The following is a 6,121-nucleotide window of genomic DNA, read 5'->3' as shown; positions in this document are numbered from 1 at the left end:
TCATCCAGTGAGCAAGACAAAATGGTTCCAACAACCTTTTATTCCAAAAATGATTCAGTATTACAGTCACAGCTATTAAAATCCATCACCAACCAACCCCAAATACTTCGTCTCAGGGGTATTTATACAAAAATGTCAAGATATTATGCAAAATATCTGATTAGAAATAAATATATACTGACAATTAATGTTTCTTTTACATAGATGGAGACAGACATTCTAGAAAACAGGGAGACAATAAATGGTGCAATAAATTCATGCTGCGCTGATTGATCAGAATTAAAGAGAAGTACTGGAGGTAGATGCTGCAAGTCAGTCTCCTAGTTGTCTTCCACTGATCCTCTACGCTGATCTTTCTGCTTTGGCCAGACTTCCTTTAATGTTGATGTGATACATTTTGACCCGTAGGACCGTGGTTCATTCCTGTTCTATGCATTAAAATAAATGGTGCACCATTTGCATTGATCAAAGACGAGTTTATAGGATTTCTAACATGCTCCGCCACCACTCTGGTCCTCGTATTTGATGTCTCTGCAGCTTCCTTAAAGTCTCATCAGCCTCTGTGTACTTGATAAAATTAGGTGGGATGGTGAACAGATGCTTCACCTCATGATCTATGTAAAATAGATTTTCTAGGCTGTCATAAAGGGACTAGCCAGATGGAAGTGCTTTTTCTGTTGAAGTACTTGAAGATGCACTAGCTTGATTGACAAAAAATGTATTTAATTTGTGTACATAGTCCTTGTGCTTCATCAAACGATCATTATCTCCCACAGGACTCGGCAAACCCTTTTGATTCAGGACTGTAAATTTCTTTGTGAAAGAATCTATTTCTACCTACATATTCAGGCATCTTCTGTCCAGGTTTTGCATTAGAGTTCTCATGGTTAGAACTCTCTTGATGTCCAAAATGGTACCTGTTCTGTCTCTAATGTCCAACACTTCCAGTTCTTCACTGGTCTTGGTATTCAAAAAATGGATTAGCCTGTTAGCTTGCTCAGGCGTTTGTCCCAATACGACTCTTGTTTTCTGAGCTTATACTTGGGCTACTTTTATCAAATCAATCTGTTCATAAATGGTCTGAATATACCTCCATATACCACTAAATGATTGAATGATGTTGGTCCACAAAATTCCTCTGATTTCTGCCAGAGGCTTATGCAGAGAGAGATCTTTTTCCAAGGCTCTTACCTTGTTTTCCAATGCTTTGACTTCTCTTGTTTTTTCTGCCACAGTCATTTTGGATTTATCATAGCTTTGCTCAATCTTTGCTAATTTTTCTTTGACTTGCTTTAATTCAGATACTTGGAGTTTCAACTCCTCCATGGCTTTTATTAGTTGCTCTGTGGTCATAGCAGTGCTACTGCCTGGTGTTGTTGCTGTTGATGTTGCTCTTGCTGCTGATGCTGGGACAGTGGTAGGCACTGCTGTTATAACTGTGGGAGGGGCAGTTGTGGCCATTGGAGTTACTTGAGGTGGCTAGGAGGTCAACTCTCCCTACTTTTCTTGTAATGCTTTCTCCAATGCTTGCTCCGTTTCACTCAATATTTCATTCAACCTCATGAGCAGGTCCATCATGTCCTCCTCGGATTTTTGCTACACAACATCTGCTGTCTATGGGTGCATAGAAGGAGGCATTTTGAGCTGTTTTCTGAGGGCTGAAATGTCCTCTTCGTTCTTCCTCATTAATGCTTTTATGCCTTTGGCATCTTTGGGATCATGTCCTAGCTCAATGATAATATCCTCCAAGGATTTAATCCTGTTGTCCTTTGCTAGGGAAGAGGCTTTCTCTAAATCTAGCTGAGCAGAGGTGTTCTCCAATGAGTTTTGCAATTTTTGAGCCAACATTGCCTTGTTCGCTAGTGTGGAATACACCATTTATCCTGTCTATTTGTGCAGCTCAATCTGGTCTATCGGATGAATGTCTTTGCCAAGACCTCTAGATTTGTCCTGATATAATCAGCTGCTGACTGTGGTTGCTGCACCTTGGGCTTGAAATAGCTCATGATCATTTTGCCCTCCTTTATGTCATATGCAGACATCAATCTTTGCTGTTTTGTGGGGGCCATCTTAAGATATTGGTCATAAATTTGCAGCCTTAATGGATCATTTCTAGCCTTAATCTCTGTGAATGTTCTCTTGACATCAGAGGTCTATTTGCTTGGTGGCCTTGTGGATGAAACTTCCACACTATGCTGCCTTTCCAGCTCCTGCTTGTGTGAGCTGGTTGATGTGTCAACAATGTAAACTTTGAAATGGGAACTGATACTGTTACCCGTTTCGTAGAGATAGCAAAAAAATGACCTGATTTTGAAAAGGGGTGATGTAGAACACACATGTTTTTTTTAGAGCATAGTTTTTGGAACTTTAATTTTTTTCATGTGCATTACATTTTAGAATGGTAGTGATTTTCATGCTGATTTAAAAAAGTGAATATTCTGCATCACACCCTTTTTTTAAAAGACCTATTTTTTGACTTTAAATTTTCTAGTGTATGAAATGTAAATAATTATTTTCTAAATTTGATAGTTTTTTAAGTGGTCGTTTTCTTCATATTTTCTTGTTTTCTATTTTAATTTTAATTTTTTTTGTAGTGGGGTTTTTATTGTTTTGCATTTTTAAATTAGAAAGTCGATAGTTTGAATTTTAGATAATCTACATATTTATACATCCTTAATTAATTTTTCAATCCACATGAAATAATTGTTTCTAAAAAACAATAGTTTTTGACAATGGACATAAAAATAACCATTTTTAACATAAATATAACAAAAAAACTACACATTTTGATAATTTTTTGCTAGAATTAACATGTCAAAATCACAATTTTTATACAAAAATTTTAACTAAAAATGGTCAAATAATAGTTTTTTTTTTATGAATTTCATGTCAAAAAAATAATAATAATCACTTTTTTTTCAAAAAATAATAATTAACTTAAAAATCAATGCGAAAATCACAAATTACAAATATTGAACACATAACAACTTTAATTGATTGATTATTCTTTTCATAAAATGTCAGAGTCAAAACATTGCAAAGCTTGATTTCCAAGTATAACTTAAATTTAATCAACAATGTCACGTAATCCAAACTCTTCATCCTCTAGAGTTTCATCATTGTCTTCTTCCACAATATTTTCTGCTTCATTTTGCGCATTTTCCTCTTTTAATGGGTCTTTGATGTCTGTGAATCTCCCAATGTATGTCTTTCCAAACATTCCATGTAATGGTGGTTGGGGTTCCTTTGCCTTTTTTGCCACACGTGATTCACTAAAGTCCCCTTTCTTCAACCCAATTTCTTGCATTGCATCCGGAAGAAATTGAAGAGCATTAATTCTTTGCTGAATGAAATTGCATTGTAATGGATCTTTCTCAATTGCAATGCAATTTTTTCCTTTTTGAAGGCAACATGCTAGTGTTGTACCTAATTATCAAGCGCAAAAAAAATAATGAAGTAAATTAGTATAGTGACATATTAATTAAAAAAAGAACATATTAAAATTCAATTCCATATAGCAAAACCTACCTGAGCCAGAAAATAAATCCAGAACCCAATCTCCTTCATTTGAACATATGTCTATAAGATAGTTAATCAATTATTGTGGTTTTTGATAAATGTTAACTATCTCTCCTTTCGTTTATTTGTCTTCATATGTTAGTTTTCTCACAATAACATCATAAGTCAATATTTGGCTATGACTCTTTCCGTCCACCCGATTAAAAATCATAAACATATGGCTATCATCTTTTGCCCAACTATCAATATGAATGAACTCACAGCCATTTATAAATTGTTGATCTTCATTGTTAAGAAGATTTGACTTTTGCCTGTAACATGAAATAGTAAAAGTTCAGTTAACTTGTACATAAATGAAATTTTCAACATTAATCAAATATACCTTTTAAACGTCTTACCATGTAAGCTGCATCCTTGAATTTGTTTTCCCCTTGAAGCTTGACAATATAATTGCCAATTGTGTGTCTGAATGAAATGTCACAAATCTCCATAATGGTGATGACGTCACTTCTACAAATCCCGCAACCACTTTATTAAAGGCTTGATAAGTATAAGGGTCACTATCATAGTAAATGTTTGGAATATTGAAACCATGGGGAATATCTGCAATAACTAGGGCATAATCCCTTTTTGGTATGAGTTTAGCAATGTCTTCACAATCGCCTTGTATTACTTGATATTGAATAGTGTCTAGCCCATTCCAAATGAAATGATTAAGAGTTGGATCAAGTTCAACATTCTTAATACGTTGCTTCCTCAGTCTTTCAATCTTTATTTTTTCAATAAAAGTCTTGAAACTGTCTGGTGCTCCATTATCTTCCTTCCTCATCTTTTATCAAATAAACAAATATATGTGTAAGTTTTAAATTAAAAATAGTACACAGATGAATAAAACTGAATGTATAAATCAAGATACCTTTTTAAATGCAAGATAAAAAGCTTTTAATGTTGAAGTAGAACTTGAATCTGGATAGCTGCGTACAACATCATCCCAACTATCTTCATTCAACAATCTAACCATTTGTTTCTGAATTTTCATGTAAACTTTGTGACTGCATAGATAAAGTAAGAAAAATTTACTATAATGATATGTATAACAAATACTACCAAGAACAACATGTTTTATTTAAAAGATAAATATAATCCTATAAATAAATAAAAATAATTCAGCAAACTTACTTTTGAAATTCTTCAGACATTTCTTCCAATGATAATTCCCCTGACCTCACACGAGATAATATTGTTTTGAAATTTTTTTCATCTTTCACTCCTTGCATCGCCCTCCAAGGCGTGATGGTCATATCGTCTGGAAGTTGCTTCAGTTCAGGAGCTGATTTACTGTTGCTACATATCAATGGCTTAGACTTTTTGACCCTCTGGTTTTTAATGCCAATGTCTTCCCACATGCTAAAAATATCATCAATCAACTTCCAAACATCTCCAGTTCTAAATGCCAATTGGAAAATGTTATCAACACCTCTGAATAAATTACTATTTCAGTTGTCTTTTCCACCTTTTGAATTGGTTTTCTTTTCAATTTGATAGCCTATTTCCATACAAGATTCCTTTTGGAAATCTGTAGTAACATGTATCGTATACCCACCACATTTTTCTTGAAATTCACTATGAATAAATCTAACCCTTTGGATGAAATTCATAGACATCCTATATTCATTATCTGAATTATGATCCCATGCCACTAACTTTGCTTCTGTTTCATTTAAACCAGCATAAATGATACATTTCATTGTTTTAAAACGTGGGTTATTAGGATATTCCTCCATCAATTGTCTTTGAGCTTCTACAGAATGGTTCCCCCCAAGCACATAATAATTGTATTCAAAACATTTTGACTTATCAAATGCTTCTTTGTTGGGAACTTGAAGTGGATAAAAAAGAAGCAAATAACTAACCACATGAGCATATGGATTGTACCTCATCGATGTCTTCAAGTTGTGAACATGCAGATGATGTGGCTTTCTGACTTGATATTGGCATTGTCCTTCACTTGCCTTATAGGTTTGTCTGACATTCAGTTGAAATGTATGACCACCATCAATTAAGTTTCTTTTTGTCAAATTCTGTCGAATGGCATTTTGTTTTGTTTTGATAATGCCATCATCTAAATCAGCTCCTGGTGTAATGATTTCTCTGCTTTATTTTGAAGTTTCACTAGGTTCTTGACTGCTGGTAATGACTACTTCAAGATCTTCAACTCTACTTTTCTTCGTCATAACATTCTCAACAGATTTATTCTTGGGCATTGTTACTTTTGGTCTTTTACGAATTTTCTCAGTTCCAATGTCATTTTCAGTAATGGAAACATATGCTTCACTGTCAATTTCAACTTCATCGTCCTCAAAAGTAACTTTTTTACCCTTGCTAGATTTATCCACCGGAGGCCTTTTTTTCTGATTCTTTGGATGTAGTTTTGTAGCATCATCAATTACTACATTTTCCATGTTTTCCATATCTTCTTCTGACACTGAGTAAAAATGGTTGACAACTTTCATGATATCATGCTCTATGAAATGAATGCCTCCCAACCTAATTGAACAACTTTCAACAAAATTCTGCCAAACAAAATATCATATGTCAATAA

The sequence above is a fragment of the Pinus tabuliformis genome, chromosome J (assembly GCF_031772625.1).
Source record: "Pinus tabuliformis cultivar Carrire ecotype Pingquan chromosome J, CPIR1, whole genome shotgun sequence".
Taxonomy (NCBI): domain Eukaryota; kingdom Viridiplantae; phylum Streptophyta; class Pinopsida; order Pinales; family Pinaceae; genus Pinus; species Pinus tabuliformis.
Note: the sequence above shows the minus strand (reverse complement) of the source record.